Raw genomic sequence first — 18,390 nt, 5'->3', positions numbered from 1 at the left:
CAACCCTGCTCGCACATGCCCATTAATGTTCATCATACGGAGAAGGAGAAGATCGCACAGATGAGCAGACATGTTGGAGTGTTTTCTTGTTTTGTTCGGACACTCATATTCAGCAAATCTTTTTGGCCGCTATTGCAGTTCGGCTTTCTACAAGAATGTAAAGGTCAGAAATAACTTTTGTCAGTGTTGTAAGAGTTGGCGCTGCTGCGGGGCTCGGGTGGAGGAGTTCGGTGAGGAAGCCGCGGTTGTTGTCAGTGTTTGGCCGGAAGGGCAGGTGTTTCTGGCCGCTGTGCTGATGAAGCTGTCTGGGACGCTGTAGCGTTACACTGTGCGCGCTTTGGTTTGCCGATAGAAACAGAAAGATCGGCTGCATTCCCGTTTGTGCATGTATATGGATTATTGTAGTGCAACAGGCCCAGCATGCATAACGCTCCCTGTCTTCAACACAACACACAGCAAAGGGAGCGCAAAGGATGCTATAAAGAGGAGGCGCGGCAGCCAGGTGAAACTCCTGCGGTAGCGAAGCTAACATTAATATCCTGAGCTCCCACAGCCAACTACACCGTGAGCGCTCATTGCTCCACATTCATTCTTCCCTTTGACGGAGATCATTAGTGCCGGAAAGGCTTGCCAGCCACCTTTAGGACGGTTTACACCAAGCGCCCCGTGCTCCACCAGTCCGACTCGCTTTGGGTCGGTTAACATTTTCTTATCTTTGACAGAGTTGTCCAACCCGACACTTATTTTATTTCCGTTAAGCCGCTTCATCAGCGCGCGCATCTGTTTGTCCAGGAGCGTCTGACTGCTTTCTCTTCCGGTCTCTCGGTTTCGGCGCCAAGCAGTTGGTGCGCGAGATGAATCTGATTGGATATCTGATTGGCCCTGATTGGCTGGCTTCTGACTTTTGGTTGCTGAGGCATCGAACTCCCCCAGCAGCAACGCTCCCAGAAAATCCTTTTCGAGTCTGAATGCAGGAAGTGGAGCAGAGGAGCGAGTGTGAGCAGAGAGGTGGTGGTCGTTTCCCGGCGACGGAGGCTGCGCAGAGAAGGGGGAAAAATCAGGAGCAGATTTGGCGCGGAAACACTGAACGCAGAACCTGGTGTTAGATTTTGAAGTGGGAATGAGTAAGTCAGAGAAAGAAGCACCGGACCCGGTGGATTCGAACTTTGTTAGAGGAGGACTGGGGTGTGACACTGGACAAGATGTTGATAATGTCTTAGCCAGCATTGAGTTTGAGGAAGATGAAATGAGTACAATCAGTGAGGGTGACCAGCAAGACGACTTTCAACTAGTGCAGTCGAGAAACCAAAGGAAAAAACGTAAGACAAGAGATACACCTGATGGTCCTAGAATTAAGCAGAAGAGGAGAGACATTAAGGTGGTTATGAAATTTCAAAAACCCGGTTTACTGAACCCCTTGAAAGTGAGTGCAGAGATACACAAACTGGTTGGTGATGTGTTTGATGTTAAACCTCTAAGAGACGGGAGTCTGCTAATTGTTTGTCGGGATAGGGACCAGCGTATGGGACTGATGCAGTGTAGGAACCTATTAGGAATTAACGTTAAAGTTCAGGACTGGGAGGAAAGGGGGAATGCACTGGTTGTGATAACAGGTGTGCCGACTGAACTGTCGGAAGAAGAAATTAAGCAGAACATTAGAGGTACTAGAGTGATCAGAGTTAAACGATTGCTGGTTACCAGGGCGGGGATAAAAACGCCAAGTCTGTCTGTTCTACTAACATTGCAGGAACCCAAGCAACCTGAAAGAATTATGATCGGATACGTTAGTTATCAGACGAGACCATATGTTCCACCGCCAACAAGGTGTTTTAAGTGCCAAAGATACGGCCACATTGCGTTAGTGTGTAAAGCCAAGTGTAGGTGTGCTAGGTGTGGGGGGGAGCACGAATATGGTAAATGTGAAGAAGGCACTAAAATTAAATGCTGCAATTGTGGTGGAGAACATAGTGCGGCATACAGAGGCTGTGAGATGCATAAGAAAGCCGTTCAGGTGCAAAATGTTAAAGTTAAAGAGCAGATCTCATATGCGGAGGCCATCAAACGGGTTAACAAAGAAAACAAAGCGAGAACTGCTGTTAATGTTGGTTTGCATGCTGCCCCTATGCCTGCTGGAGTCCAAATGCCCCAAAAGTGTTGCAAACTCACTGACGATACACTTATAGTGAATAAGAAGAATTTTGTTGCTTTCATAGCGGAGGTTATTAACCGATCAGCACTGATTGAGAGTCGGACAGACAAAATTAAAATGATAAAAAAGGCAGCTGAGAAGCATCTAGACATTCGAGGATTGACAGTACTCGACATACATAATATGCTTTCAGAGCCATTGGACCCCGACTTTCGTCTATCCACCCCCAAGTGTTCATAATGTGTTTGCGTGTTTTACAATGGAATGCCAGGAGTCTACTGGCCAATGGCCAGGAGTTTAAACAGTTTATTGAAGAGCAAGACGTCAAACCCAACATCATTTGCGTACAAGAAACATGGTCGAAGCCCTCTTTAGATTTTGTTTTATATGGTTATGTGGCAGTGAGGAAGGATAGGGATATGGTGGGAGGGGGGGTAGCGACGTTTGTGCAGCAGGGGATCAATTACAGGATTTTAGAAATGAATGAAGATGTTGAAGTGGTGTTAGTTGACATATGGATTGACAAAACTAGACTGAGAATTATTAATTTCTATAACCCATGCAAGGTTATAGTGAGAAAGGCACTGGAGAGTTTGTGTGAAGTGGGACATGGGAATATATTGTTTTGTGGTGATTTTAATGCACACAATACCTTGTGGGGGGGCACAAAAACTGATGTAAATGGGATCACTGTTGAGGAAGTCATGGATGATTTTAACCTCGGTTGTTTGAATGATGGTAGTAGTACAAGGTATGATGCTGCGCATGGAACTGAATCAGCAATAGATCTCACATTTACTTCTGGGCCAATAGCTGGCGTAAGCAGATGGGAAGTTTCTGACCATTCTCTTGGCAGTGATCACTATGTCATAACTACAACGATTAGAGATCAAAATATCTGTTTGGAGGGGAACTGGTTTCCGCGATGGAAGTTGAAGCAGGCAGATTGGGGATTGTATAGGGTTACTGTAAGTGCTAAGCTTATGCAGCTCCCTCCTGTACTCACTGACGACGTGGACGAGCTAAATTCTATAATAACACGAATACTGTGTGATTCAGCTGAAGAGGTAATTGGTAGGTCCTCTGGAAGGCAGGGAAGGAAGATGGTACCTTGGTGGTCTGATGAGTGTACAAATGCTATTAGGATCAGGAATAAGGTTTTAAAGGCAAGTCATACTTATCACAACCTATTGGAATATAAAAGGGCTCAGGCCAGAGTTAAAAGAATTATTAAAGACACAAAAAGGAGTTATTGGAGAGCTTTCTGCAGCCAAATAGGGGCAGATATTAAGGTCAGTGATGTGTGGGGCATGATTAGGAAGATGGGGGGCATTAGGAGGGATCACTCCTTACCGGTGATCAAAGATAATGGAAGTGAAGCAGTAACAAACTTGGAAAAGGCGGAAATGTTGGCGAGAGCCTTTGTGAGAATACATAGCTCAGGAAACTTGTCAGGTGAAGAACTATCTCGGAGGGGAAAGATTATACAAGACAACAAGGAGATCCTGGAGAGGGAACATGTTGGTGATGGTGTGGTGGATAGGGAATTTACAATGAGTGAGTGCATAAGAGCCTTGGCTGGAGTTAGGAATACCTCACCAGGGAAGGATGGTGTGTGCTATAAAATGATTAAGGAATTAGATGTTATGGCTAAGTTTGTGATTTTGAAATTGTATAACGAGGTCTGGAAACAAGGAAAGTTACCAGTGAGTTGGAAACACTCAGTTGTGGTTCCCATTGGAAAGCCAGGTAAGGATAAGTCTAATGTGAAAAGTTATAGACCAATCGCTCTGACGTCTAATTTATGCAAGCTCATGGAGAGAATGGTGACTAAGAGGTTGACCTATGAAGTTGAAAAAAGAGGCCTTTTTTCATGTTATCAAAGTGGATTCCGTAGTGGGCGCACTACCATGGATTCTGTCCTGTGCCTGGAGAATGAAGTGAGAAAGGCACAGGTTAACAAGGAGTCTGTGCTGGCTATCTTTTTCGATATAGAGAAAGCATACGATATGTTGTGGAAAGAAGGGCTGTTGTTGAAATTGCATAGGATGGGCATTAAGGGTAAAATGTTTAACTGGGTACGTGACTTTCTTAGAAATAGGACCATCGAAGTGAGAGTGGGGACAAGTCTGTCCAGGAGATATCAAATAGAGAATGGAACGCCGCAGGGGAGTGTGTGTAGCCCTGTATTATTTAATATAATGATTAATGATATATTTTGTGGTATTGAGGATGCTGCTGTTCATAGAGCGTTGTATGCAGACGATGGGGCTTTGTGGATGAGGGGCCGCAATGTAGACCATGTGAAAAAGAAGATGCAGGGGGCTATTAATATAGTGGAAAGGTGGGCTGGAGAGTGGGGATTCAGGCTGTCGGTGGAAAAAACACAAGTTATTTGTTTTTCAAAGAAGAGAGTGAATCCTACAGTAGACCTTCGATTGTACGGTCAGACTCTTTTTCAAACATGCACTATTAGGTATCTGGGTATATGGTTCGATGTCAAGCTAACATTTAGGGAACATCTGAGCAATTCCAGCGTTATGGATGTGACACTTGAACTCAAAATGGCAACAAATGACCCAGTGCATGTTTTATTGTCTCCCAGTATTTAAACAGGTCTCTCACTATCTCTAGCCGCTTTATCCTTCTACAGGGTCGCAGGCAAGCTGGAGCCTATCCCAGCTGACTACGGGCGAAAGGCGGGGTACACCCTGGACAAGTCGCCAGGTCATCACAGGGCTGACACATAGACACAGACAACCATTCACACTCACATTCACACCTACGGTCAATTTAGAGTCACCAGTTAACCTAACCTGCATGTCTTTGGACTGTGGGGGAAACCGGAGCACCCGGAGGAAACCCACGCGGACACGGGGAGAACATGCAAACTCCACACAGAAAGGCCCTCGCCGGCCCCGGGGCTCGAACCCAGGACCTTCTTGCTGTGAGGCAACAGCGCTAACCACTACACCACCGTGCCGCCCGTATTTAAACAGGTGTTGCATATTTTAAGGCTGTACCATACTGGAGAAGCGATAGAACAAGAACAATTCCCATAGTACATCTAGGGCATGCCAGAAAATGCCAATAAAAGATGCGTTATGGATGTGACAGAAAAAGTATCACTTTTCTTGGGTGACTGTACATTTTTATCAAACTCTGTGAAATCGTAAACCTAATGTCGAAATGGAGATATCCGTTTGATAGAGGGGTCCAAGGTGAATATTAAAAAATCTTTGTTTAAAATATTTTGTATTTCATGCAGAGTTTCGGAAGGAAAAGTCAGCGTTATGGATGTGACGAAATTCCGTTATGGATGTGACGCGTCTGAAATAGACATGGCATATGTTTAGAAAATCAGCAATTTAACCACCATAACCCTTTGAAAAACTCTCTAAATATCAGCTAAAACTATCAAAGTTCTTAAATAATATTTAGGATGGCTATTGTTTTGCTGTTTTGTGGATTTTAGCATACATTTCTGTGGCTTGTGGCAATAATATAGAATTGTACATGATCAAAGTTGATTTTAGCTTGGGGTTTACATTATAAGAAAGAAAGACTGACAGTGACATATTAGGTGATCAAAATATTATGTGTGTATTTATTTGTTTATTTATTTAGTTTGTTTAGTTTGAAATTTGGGATGCTTTATTTTTGCATGGTGAGGTTGACATTTACATGGAATTGCCCCTATACAGAAAGTCATGGAGAAATGTAAAAAGGCTGTGAATGTTCTCAAATGTGTATCAGGGTTTGACTGGGGAGCGACAGGGTTTGCGTTGGGAAGAATTTATATTGCCTCGGTTAGGTCGGTGCTAGACTATGGCTGTGTAGCTTTCATGGGGGCTTCTAAGACCTTGCTCAGCGGCCTAGATAAAGTTCATTCTACAAGCTTGAGAATTTGTAGTGGTGCATTTCGAACATCCTCTATACCAGCATTACAAATTGAAACAGGGGAAATGCCCCTACACCTTAGGCGACTTAAGCTCAGTATGGCGTACTGGACAACTTTACGGGGGCATGAAGAGTCACACCCTACAAAACAGGTGCTACTGGATTGTTGGGAATATGGTAAATCGCAGAACAACAGTTTTGGTTGGGGAGGGAACAAGTGGGCGAATGAGTTGGAAATTGGTGCCGTTTCTTGCTGTGACACAGTTCCTTTAAGCAGAACCCCTCCATGGCTATTTGGTATACCCTCTGTAATATTTGAAGCAAAAAATAAAATTGCAAATAATGGAATATATTGGGATGTTGACCAATATCTGCAGCATGCGTTCTATGGCCATACAATCATTTATACAGATGCATCCAAAGATCTTGATGGCAGAACGGGGGCAGCAGTGCACATACCAGACCTTAATATCTCAGTTAAAAAGAGAACCTCTGACCATTTGTCTATCCTTGCAGTGGAAATGTCAGCCATCATACTTGCCCTCCAATGGATAGAGGATTTTAAGACTCTTCAGCCTGTGATCTGTTCAGACTCAATGTCGTCCTTATTGTCTATAGAAAATGGTTCCTCACCATGCCGTCAGGACTTACTAAATGAGATCAATCAAATATTGTTTGTACTAACCCAACAAGGCCTGCATGTCCAGTTTGTGTGGGTCCCTGCTCATAGGGGAGTGGAGGGCAACGAGGCAGCAGATAGGCTAGCAAAGGAGGCTACTACAAACACTGAAGTCCAACTTGTAATTCCCCTCAGCCGGCCAGAAGTTAAGGTTTTAATCTACACTAACGTGAGTAAACTTTGGCAAGCCGAATGGAAGGAAGAGAAGAGAGGAAGACATCTATATAAGGTACATAGACATGTCACATTCAGTAAATCAGGTTATGCTGGGAGACAGGAAGAGGTATGGTTTTCCAGATTAAGGATAGGCCACACAGGGCTGAATAGCAGCCTATTTAAGATTCAGAAACATCTTACTGGTTTGTGTGAGCACTGTGGAGGGACAGAAGATGTAGAGCATGTTTTACTTAAATGTACGCATTATTCAAGGCAAAGAGAAGGACTGAAAAAGGCTGTGGAAAAATCTAAACTGACACTGTCTTTAGAAAATCTACTAGTTGAGCCTAGATCCAAACACATCACCGATGCAGTATTAGCATTTCTCAGGGCAAGTCAACTATCTAAGCGCATCTAGGGGATTTCAGCTTTCACGTTTTGCAGTTGGTCATTTGTTTCTTTGATCTACTTTTGTTTAATTATGCAATTATTTATCTGGTATTCAGTTGGATTTTTTTTTCTTTCTCCCTCTCTGGCTCTCGCACCCTCTCATTTACATCTCTCTTTCATAGCACATTATGAGTAGTGCAAGTAATTAATTCAAGTGTACACACCCCAGTCCTGTAGATGGTGGTAATGCACTGCGTTTGCCAACCGCCACATAAACCTGACTGAAGAAGAAGAAGAACTCCCCCAGCAACCAGCATCCAATCAGGGCCGAGCATCCGCTAAAGTTATCAAATCAAACACGCCTCGCGCGCTCTGATTCAACTCGGCGGCTGAGCGGAAAGAAAAGGGCTGAGGGCTGAAAATGGAGGCGCCTCACAGGAACAGATGGGTCATGGACCGGCCATATTTGCGAGAGGACAAGGAGCCCAGACCACGAAGGACAATATACCGTATGGAGAAAATTGATCATGGTGTCAGTGATGTAAGTTAGCCATACAGGGGCGCCAGAAGCATTTTTAATGTGGGGGGGACACACTGGCGGGGGGTGTGGGGGGTCCTCCCCCAGAACATTTATTAATTAATTAGAGGCCATTTCCTGCATTCTGGTGGATTTTTAACAGGTTGTTAAACACCTAATTTTACCGACAAAAGTCACTGAATTCAATGACTGTTTTAGAGACTCAACAATAACGCTACGTTCACACTGCAAGGCTTAATGCTCAATTCCGATTTTTTTGTGAAATCCGATTTTTTTGTGAGGTCGTTCACATTAACAAATATATGCGACTTGTATGTGATCCTCAGTATGAACGAAAAGCGACCTAAAAGTGTTCCGCATGCGCATTGCAGGATACGACGACGTCACACGCAGTGAGCATGGCCAGTGTTTACGGAAGTAAAACCGCCCGGTTGCGGTATGACTCATCCAATCTAGCTTGAATAGCTGCATCCCCCCAAATGGAAATCAGCTCCCTAACCTCTGCGTCCTTCCATTGAGAAGATTCAGAACCTTCACAGCCCGAAGCGTCCCTCGCATTGATGTCATGCGCAGGGGCGCAGATACGTTTTTTGAACTGGGAGGGACAAAAAACTGGGGGGGGGGGACAAAGCTGCCTGCAAACCAACCCCAACCCCGATATGCCTGTCAAACTTGTTGTTAGTAACCATAGCAACCAAGCTCGAGCTCGCAACCTGTGCAGTCTGCGCAGCTCAACCAACCGAATATCAGTCTTTGTTTTGTTTTATGTGAGTTGTTGCAACTATGTATACACTGCTGTGCACCTCAATAAACCGAATGGTAATTAGTCTTTTGATTTTTCCGTGAGGTTTGCCTTATGCAAGGAAAGACAGCATAGACGTTTTTTCCTCCCTATAAGTGGGGGGGACCGAACGAGGTGAATTTAAATATGACTCGTCCCACCCTCTATCCGCGCCTGTGATTATGCGCCATGTTGTTGTAACTTTTTTGAGAGACCCGCCGCTAGAGCTGTGCAATATATCGTATTTTTATCACGATATCGATATTGGTGTCAAACGATATCAAAATTCATAATATCGATATGAAACAATTTTTTGTCATTTGTCGAAAGGGACGTGCACAATATTTCTACAATGGCAATAAAACAACAATAACATTGACGTGACAGTAAGGTAAAACGAACCCTTCTGTCCCCTAAGGCACACCGTAGCCTTGCATACGTCATCCATTCTACTCCCGCGATATCTCCGCAACAGTAAAAAATCAGTTCTTCTGTTTTCATACGTGTCGGGTGATTTGATATATTGATTTCTTAATATGTTGTTTGATTTGCTTGCTAATAGTTATAATAATACAATTAACATATTTACGTCATATTTTTGGATGTGGGACTGGGTAATGTAAAAATGGCATCTACGGAAGAAAACAAGCACAACAATATTAGCACATATCCAGCTTGCTAGCTGTGTTAGATGTGTTAAACCATGTGGATTTAAGTGGAATAATTGCGAGTCGTCCTGTGGTCAAGGCAGCGTTTTAAGGTAAGGCAATTTGGTTATTAATGTTGCCCGCCGCGGCATGTTTACTTGGGTTCATTTGATTTTGACTTGTGCATCTGCAGCTAGCATCATGCTTTGAAGTAGGTTCTGCTAAGGATGGGTTTATTGTGCGATGTAGACGGACTCAGATGTAATTACATTGTTTTTAAAATTCCGTGCGCTTAAAACGGTGTCCCCCTGCTAATCATGTAGCCCTAATCATGTGTTGCTTTTACTTTTCTTAATGGCGAGTGAAATATCTCTGCAAATGGTATTTCAATGCTGACATGCCAAAAAGATAGCGGAGTCCACATTTGGAAGATGAAGGAAGAGAAGCCTGATGCTTGAAAATAGATCGCTTAATCCACAACGCATATCTGTATTTGAGACATAACCTGCAACTAGTGGGGATGTTTTGGAATGACTGTGCATGGGGTGTTTTTGGCCACAGAACACTAACCCACAGTAGTAGGAGGACTACTGGGTTCGTGGATTTTGTCTGTTGACTGAGCGACGCATGGTGTTTGCCTTGTGCCATTTCACGTAGCATCTAGCCGCAGTGCCACCTACACTTTCAGGGAATGTTTACATGCCGCTGAGCTATTTTCATGTATGTTAATTCTTAAGGACTTGTCTCTATATTGTGCGTGTTCACACACGGACTGGCCATCGGGAGTAGCGGGAGTTTTCCCGGTGGTTCAGTGTGGGCCGGCGGAGAAAAAAACAAAACAGTTGTGCGCTGGCCTTTAATATGATAAGCAATGTTAACAGTTTCTTTAAGAAACTGTTAACATTGCTTATCATATTAAAGGCCAGCGCGCAACTGTTTTGTTTTTTTTTTTTTCTCCGCCGGCCCACAAACTCCCGCTACTCCCAATGGCCAGTCCGTGTGTGTGCGTGTTTAATGTTGGTGTCTTAACAACACACAAGCTTACGTTGTAGTGTGTGTGTGTGTGTGAGAGAGAGATTTTATCCTTGGCTGGCTACGAGCCAGTGCGGACGTTACGCAGTAATCACTGGTAATACCAGCGCTGGCTCCATCCTCTGTGATCGGAAATGTTGAGTGAGGAGAACGTGAGCCTTGTGCAGGCGATAGGACCTATGCAAAGTACGCGCTTGCACAGTAAATAGTTTAAGTAAAAGGCGTTTCAGGGTACAACGGGAAGGGTTGACAGGTAGCCTATGAGGCCTGTACTATAAAAATGTGGCCCGGTGCCTCGGGTGTTGATGATCAGGGCTTTAAAAAAAGGTGTATAAATATCGTTTTAAAAATCGCGATATCGATATTTACTGAAAAAATCGTGATATTGATTTTTTCCAATATCGAGCAGCCCTACCCGCCGCCTACTTCAGCTCAGAATAGTGACGTTTGTGGCTTGTTGATGACGTGTAAGTCAGATGAATGCGACCTGGCGGTTCAGACTGAAGTCGCATATGAAAAGAGTGGATAGGAATCGGAATTAGGACCACATATCCAAACGGCCTGGGTCGGATTTGAAAAAATCGGATCTGTGTCGTTCATATTGTCAATAAAAGATCGGATACAGGTCACATATGGGCGAAAAGATCGGATTTGAGTCACTTCAGCCTGCAGTGTGAACGTAGCCTTAGTCCTCATTCAACGAGTTCATATATTCATCAGCCTGTTTTTAAACCCACTGCTCTGCCCAAGATAATGAGATGACTGTGACACAGTTTATCACATTTATGGGTGCATTTTGCTTTTTATTTTGTGTTTCCTTTTTTTAGTTTTAGATGTAACACAATGTGCCACTGTGCCAAGCAATAGTGACACTCAGCTGTATGTTTAAAAATAAGAATATTCATAATTTCACACAATGAACAGGCATGACATGGCGTCACGCAAACTTCATAACACAAAATCACCCTGTGTCCAGCAACGGTGACACACAAAACAACTTCACACAATGAACAGGTGCGATTTTGTTCACCACCAACAGTGACTTTAGTGGGTGCGTTTTACTTTTTTCCGATTTAGTGATACTCATCACAAAAATGGCATGGCATCATGCAGTCTTCATAACACACAATCACATTGTGTCAAGCAACGACACATAAAAGAGAACTTCACACAATGATCAAGTGCAGTTTTGTCAACCTACATGCAATGGTGGTACTACAGTAACATTTACAGATCAGTATAACAAATAGATTTATAGATAGAACTCCTTACATTGGTGCCACCACAATTTCTACCACTTCATAACTTTTATCCCCCTTTCCTTCACAATCCACCTGGAATAACACCCATCTCTCTCCATCGCTTTCCTTTCTACTGTTCCTTCCCCAGACACTGGTTTCCCATGTTACTTTCCAGAAAACTGGCAAAGACCAGACAAAACAAGTTCTTCAAATCACAACAGGGAATCAGTAAATATCATCAGAGCAGACTTGACCTCATCCTTGGCATTACAGTAAGGCAGGCCTACTGGGTTTGAATTAAATGATAGCTAACATTAAGCTAGCTGATACATCTCCTAACATTGACTAGCCAGCTAACTGCACTAACATTTCCATTGGGACAAAAAAAAACCCTGTCCTGTGGGGAAATTCTGACTGACTTTCCGCTGCTTTGTAAAGAATGTCCTTATGTCCATTGTGTCTGGGGAGGAGCAAATACTGCAAACAATTCACCATCAGGCGGCACGGTGGTGTAGTGGTTAGCGCTGTCGCCTCACAGCAAGAAGGTCCGGGTTTGAGCCCCGTGGCTGGCGAGGGCTTTTCTGTGTGGAGTTTGCATGTTCTCCCCGTGTCCGCGTGGGTTTCCTCCGGGTGCTCCGGTTTCCCCCACAGTCCAAAGACATGCAGGTTAGGTTAACTGGTGACTCTAAATTGACCGTAGGTGTGAATGTGAGTGTGAATGGTTGTCTGTGTCAGCCCTGTGATGACCTGGCAACCTGTCCAGGGTGAACCCCGCCTTTCGCCTGTAGTCAGCTGGGATAGGCTCCAGCTTGCCTGCGACCCTGTAGAACAGGATAAAGCGGCTACAGATAATGAGATGAATGAATTCACCATCAACCAAGAATACCCCATTAGGCTAAGCTCATTTCATTGTTTAGTTGAACATTAATTTAACGTGGCCTAGGGTTAATTTTGAGAGCAGATAACAAAAGAATAAGGTTTCAGCAAAAGCTGTTGTTGTGAGGTGGCAATGTGGCTGATATCACCTCCTTCACTCTCGAGCAGCTGTCTCTGCTCGCGCTGAGATTCGCTTGCACGTGGTGAGTTGTTGTAGGGAACGCCCGGAAAACCCAGAGTGGATTTTCAGTGGTCTGTGTATTCTCTTATCAATCAAGTGGAATGGATTCTTTCACGAAGCAATAGAAACGGCGCTGGTGAACTCATATTTTATGTTAAATGTGGAGGGGTCCAAACGAAGAGTTATAAAATGTGAGGGGGACACGTCCCCTTCACATTCAATGGTGACGACGCCCATGTAGCCATATATATAATATATCTAGCTACTTTGCTCAGTAACTACCAGGCTAACTAAACTTTTCCTCACCTTAGGAGAAATGGGAGCATTAATGTCAACTGCTAAAACACATTTTGTTGCATTGGTGTGCAGCCAAATGTCTTCAAATTTAAAGTGTAAAATATTTGTATATTTGCAAGCTTCATGTAACATTAATGTTACCAAACAATCTAATATTGTTGACTTTATTTCAGATGCCAGTGTTGGAGACAGGTAAACAATACAATCAATACATATTATTAGTAAAATGTATTGTGTTGTGGTTAAACTGCGTATGGGTTATAGATATTTAGCGAATGTGTGGCAATAATCATCATCTATGCAGCTCAGATTCTGATTTCACTGAAGATGCCAAGGTTGGGAGTCATCAAGAGGTACGGGTAAGATTACATTTGTACAGTCTGGACAATTTTAAGTGTCATGGTATACTTTAATGTGTAATATTCATTCAACTTCAATAAGCCACATATTGTCTCCTCTCAGCAGTTGATTAAAACCAAGTGAACATCATGTCCTGAATTGTCTCTCCTCTTCTACAGCACATGGACAAAGACAACGATGCTACGGGTGACGGTTTGGACTCTGATTTCGAGGTGAGTTTATATTGTGATAGATTTAAACGGCACAGAATGGTTAGTGTTTGGCTTCATAAGCATACTTGACGTCTTCTGCCTTCGGTGTGACACTTCTCCCTAAACATCATGTTGTCATGAGACATGAGGTGTGCATATAACTCCAAATATTAAGTTATTTCCAAAAATGTCCCCCCCCCCCCCCCCCCCCCCCAGCAACCCAGTGGGCACGGTGTAAATAGCAGTGATGGTGAAAGGGAGAGGATGAATGATGAGCCTGAAAAAGTAGGTTCCCTTACTGTTTGTTTCATGTCTGTGTTCATTATGATTATTAACTAAGATATTGCATGCATTGCCTACCAACTTGATGCTTTACCGTATGTATACACAGCTCATTGGCTGTGGCTGTTTTTGATTAAAACCAAGTGATGTAACAGGACGTGATCAATTGTACAGCACTCCCTTGATGAGCGCACAGACAAAGACAGCGATGGCACGGGTGACGCTATGGACTCCGACTTCGAGGTGAGTTTATATTGTGATTTAAACGGCACAGAATGGTTAGCGTTTGGCTTTATAAGCATACTTGATGTCTTCTGCCTTCCGTGTGACACTTCTCCCTAAACATCACATTTGTCATGAATTGTCTCTCTTCTACTGTGCAGCAGTCCCTTAACGAGCACATGGATAGCGATGGCACAGAGTCAATCATCCACTCTGATTTTGAGGTGGGGTCACATTTTAAATAGTGTCTCTGACATCAAAAGCCCTGCATAACACACAATTAATTGAGTAATCAAACATGATGATCATGGAGACCTCTCATAGCCAAGGGCAGAAAAGAGGAGTAGTAACAAAACTAGAAATATTTCTATTTATACAGTATTTTTACAAATGCTTTTTTTTTCATTGAAACTGATTTAGCACAGCAGTTTCAATCCAACAAGAGAGGTGGACTATAATGTGACAAACGCGTAAAAGCAATGTGCTGCGACAGTATAGAAAATGGAAAATAAGGTTGCATGTAGGCTTTGTCAGAATAAACTGGCATATAACCACTCAACTGGAGCAATGTGTAACCACATTCAGCACAGGTTGTGGACGTTTACCTGCATGGAGAGCGAGCTACAGGTGCTACTGTAGCACTGCCAACATACTGTTTGGCACACTCAGCAAGTTACCTGCACAAGATATGTGAGTTGTCATCATGTTATATGTGCGACATTTGTAAATGCAGGGCGAGAAATGCCACATAGCAACATTTATTAGATTATTGAAGAACATGATTAATGGTGTTAAATGGCTCTATAACCGTAGCAAATTAAAACTGTGCTCAATTTTGACTGATTTCTGAGTGTTTTCTTACTTTAGACTAGTCAACTTGTCTAAAAAAATTGACTGGCAAATTAGTTGCCAGGAGCATCCCTACTGATCAGCTGAACAAATGGCTCAATGTCACATCTGCAGAGATGGTCCATTTGGGGCCTCAGCATGGTTAGACTCGGCTCATTAGAACTGATAATGGAAACGCAAATTGGTGCAGCATGGTTTGACTTGGTGCAGCCAAAAGGGCAAATGGAAAAGGCCTGTTCGTGTCTCCTTTCTGTAGCACCCCCCCTGACAGCCACACAGATGATGTTGTTGATGGTGGTGATGGTGGCACAGTGGCGGCTGCTGGTTTTTAAAACAGGGGAAGCCCTTTTTACGCATTCATCGTAAAACCTGTAGGCCGGATATCAAAGCATAGAAAGGTGTGCCCCATTAGCATAGTGAACTAGACAACGCAACTGCAACAACTGCCAGCACAAATTATTTATCTTATCAAAGAAGAGCGTGGCACTCTGTTCCGAGTCTGAAGATTTGTAAAGGTTCCTGTAAAAATCAAAACCTTCTTTTGTTATGCGTTTGGGTTCTGTACATTCCTTTCCATTAATTATTAGACGACAAATTGAATTATATTCTTGTCTACGTTTTTCTAAATTGCAGAAATAGGCTGTGCTTTTTTCTCCCTCTTCTATCCACTTGGCTCTGGACCTTACATATGCTCCTTTTGCTTTATTTAAATACATCTCATCCAGTCTGGACTGCAAGCTGTTTACTTTTTCTCGATCGTCTTCACTCCAATTTAGTTTAGTGTAGCGTGTCATGAGTTCTTTGATCAGATTTGCTTCCTCTGCTCTCCTTTTCTGATTCAATTTTTCCCCAAAAGCTATTGAAAGTTTTCTTATACTGAATTTTAGATATTCCCATTTCAGTATTGATGTGTTGATCGAACTGTCATTTTTAATATCCAGAATTAGTTGATTAATATGATGACAATACTCCTCATTCTTTAGCAACTGTGAATGAAATTTCCAATACTTTTTGAATTTATTGCTTCTGTTTTTGTTTGCCAGCTTCAAATTAATGATACAATGATCACTTAAAGTTCTATTAGAAATTGTTGTTTCTGTGGCACGTTTTAAAATTGAGTTTGATACCAACCAATAATCAATACGTGATTTGATTTGACCATTAGGTTTGTACCAAGTAAACTGTTTAACCTCTTTGTTTAAAGTTCTCCAGATATCTATCAATTTGTCATCACTCATGAATTCCCTATAATTGGATTCCTATATTGTTGTGATAGTCGTGAAGGCCATCTATCCATGCACTCATCAGGAGTGAAGTTGAACTCACCTCCAACCACTATATTATCCGTGGGGAAATTTGCATGTAGTTCTTTGATAACTGATGCAACAAGGTTCTATTTTTTTTTAATCATCATTATTATTACCATAAACATTAATCTAAACAATAAGAACATTGTCAATTTCCATAACACAGGCAACCCAATGTCCATTTTCATCTGCCTCGTCTCACAGAATCTTACCAGGACATCTGTTTAAACACACGGCAACTCCAGCTGAACGATTTGTCCCATGACTAAAGAGGATTTTATCTCCCCATTGTCACCAAAACTTGACATCAGATTTATCAGAATGAGTTTCCTGCAGGGCGGCACGGTGGTGTAGTGGTTAGCGCTGTCGCCTCACAGCAAGAAGGTCCTGGGTTCGAGCCCCGGGGCCGGCGAGGGCCTTTCTGTGCAGAGTTTGCATGTTCTCCCCGTGTCCGCGTGGGTTTCCTCCGGGTGCTCCGGTTTCCCCCACAGTCCAAAGACATGCAGGTTAGGTTAACTGGTGACTCTAAATTGACCGTAGGTGTGAGTGTGAATGGTTGTCTGTGTCTGTGTCAGCCCTGTGATGACCTGGCGACTTGTCCAGGGTGAACCCTGCCTTTCGCCCGTAGTCAGCTGGGATAGGATCCAGCTTGCCTGCGACCCTGTAGAACAGGATAAAGCGGCTACAGATAATGAGATGAGATGAGTTTCCTGCAGAAAAGTACAGTGTGCTTGTTGCGCTTTGCAGAACAGAAAAACAGCTTTGCGCTTAACTGAGTCTTTAAGTCCCCTTGTATTCAAAGAAATAAAAGAACTATCAGTTTTTAACTGGAACACAGAACACATAAAATAAACTTCTTTGAGAAGTTGAGGGAGGTGGAGTGGAAAACCTTGAGGTAGAAGTCCCATTTTCAGAACTGTTCCACGATGTTTACATTTCAAAGTTAAAGATCAGCCCAAACCTGAGGTCTCTTCCATAATGCGCTTGCCTTCAATGAAGGGGCCAAATAGGCCCCTAAAGCCCGCAGTCTTGCCTTCCTTTCTAGCCTGCTCAATTTCTGGCCACAGTGCCTGTCTGGACCGCCAGTCTTCTTGGGTCAGGTCTTCAGCAAAGCGGATCCCTTCTTCTTTGCAGACTGGGGAAGTTCTCGTTCGCTTCTGGATGTCATCCCTCACTGCCCGCCTCGCAGATAGAATAACGATTTGTCGATGCCTGGTTTCCATCGCTCGACCTACTCTGTGGACAACGTCAACCGCATCATCCATCTTCACCGCCAAGTCAGGCACAATTTTACCCAGGAGCTCCAGCACCTCTGCTCTGACGTTCTCGTGGCTTTTTCCTTTTTTTCCTTTAATGAGAAGGCGCCATCTTCTTTTGTATCTTTCTCGGTTCAATACACATCCCTTCATGTCATCATTTTCCTTTCTAAGTGTTTCCATTTGTGTTTCCAAGTGTTTTATTTTCGTCTTGCATTCTTTTAGCTCTTCTGAGTTGAACTGTACCGTTTTAGATATAGCGGCTCACATGGAGCTATGTTGTTGCATCTGCTTATTAATTTCCTCCATGCGGTCGTCGACACGTTTTTGCAGTAACTCGATAGCTTTCAATATAGTTTCAGCTGATGCGTTTGTTTCTTCTTCTGGAGATATGCCTTCCGTTTTCTTGTCCATGTGTGTTTTTCAGGAGTATTTGTTGGCGTTGTCTCTCTATCCCGTTTGTTGTTGCTAGCTGTTTCCCTGGGTGTAGCACAGTCATGCTCACTCAACTTTTCCTTGCTTTTAAACGGGAGACTTTTTACTGCCTGGGGTTTCGTGTTAATATTTTTCTTCATTTTCGGGCTGAGTTTTGGTTAAAAGGAAAGGTCAAGTGGAGTAATACGCTTCAAATAAATTTTACACGGGGACCTTGTTGAGGAGCTCAGAGGGATGCGACTGATCGACGCACCATCCCCCCGATATCCCTCTCTTGAATCTTACTGACCACCTCGGCTGAGGCTGTGGAACATGTTGACTGCCAGTTCTCAGTTTGAGTCACATGACCAGCTTCATACACACCTTCATTTCTGATTTTCTCATTGGTGCTGGGCCTCCACACCCCCGTTCTTCTTTGTGGGTTGGTGAAGAGTTTAGCGGTGCACTACCGCCCCCTCTGATCTGGAGTGTGGACTACAGCCCTACCATCTCTCACATTAATACTCAGAGAGAGAACTAATCACTAATCCTACTGCTTCTCATTCTGTTCATTAGTCTTGTTGATCCTAAATACTCTACAAGTTTCCAACACGTGTCACCTGACCACTGTCTTACAATATC

General features: G+C 43.3%; 2 long non-coding RNA genes across 2 annotated transcripts; both read left to right on the top strand.

The window, feature by feature from the left end:
• Positions 1-45: 45 nt before the first annotated feature.
• On the top strand, positions 46-13,226 carry LOC132882270 (uncharacterized). The gene is made up of 3 exons (XR_009654154.1): positions 46-163; positions 13,041-13,059; positions 13,172-13,226. It is a non-coding gene; the product is annotated as an uncharacterized LOC132882270 (long non-coding RNA).
• A 157-nt stretch (positions 13,227-13,383) lies between these two features.
• LOC132882271 (uncharacterized) lies at positions 13,384-13,919 on the top strand. The gene is made up of 3 exons (XR_009654155.1): positions 13,384-13,439; positions 13,635-13,703; positions 13,875-13,919. It is a non-coding gene; the product is annotated as an uncharacterized LOC132882271 (long non-coding RNA).
• The last annotated feature ends 4,471 nt before the right edge of the window (positions 13,920-18,390 follow it).

This window comes from Neoarius graeffei, chromosome 2, assembly GCF_027579695.1.
Source record: "Neoarius graeffei isolate fNeoGra1 chromosome 2, fNeoGra1.pri, whole genome shotgun sequence".
Classification (NCBI taxonomy): Eukaryota; Metazoa; Chordata; class Actinopteri; order Siluriformes; family Ariidae; genus Neoarius; species Neoarius graeffei.
This window is presented reverse-complemented; position numbering and strand designations above follow the sequence as displayed.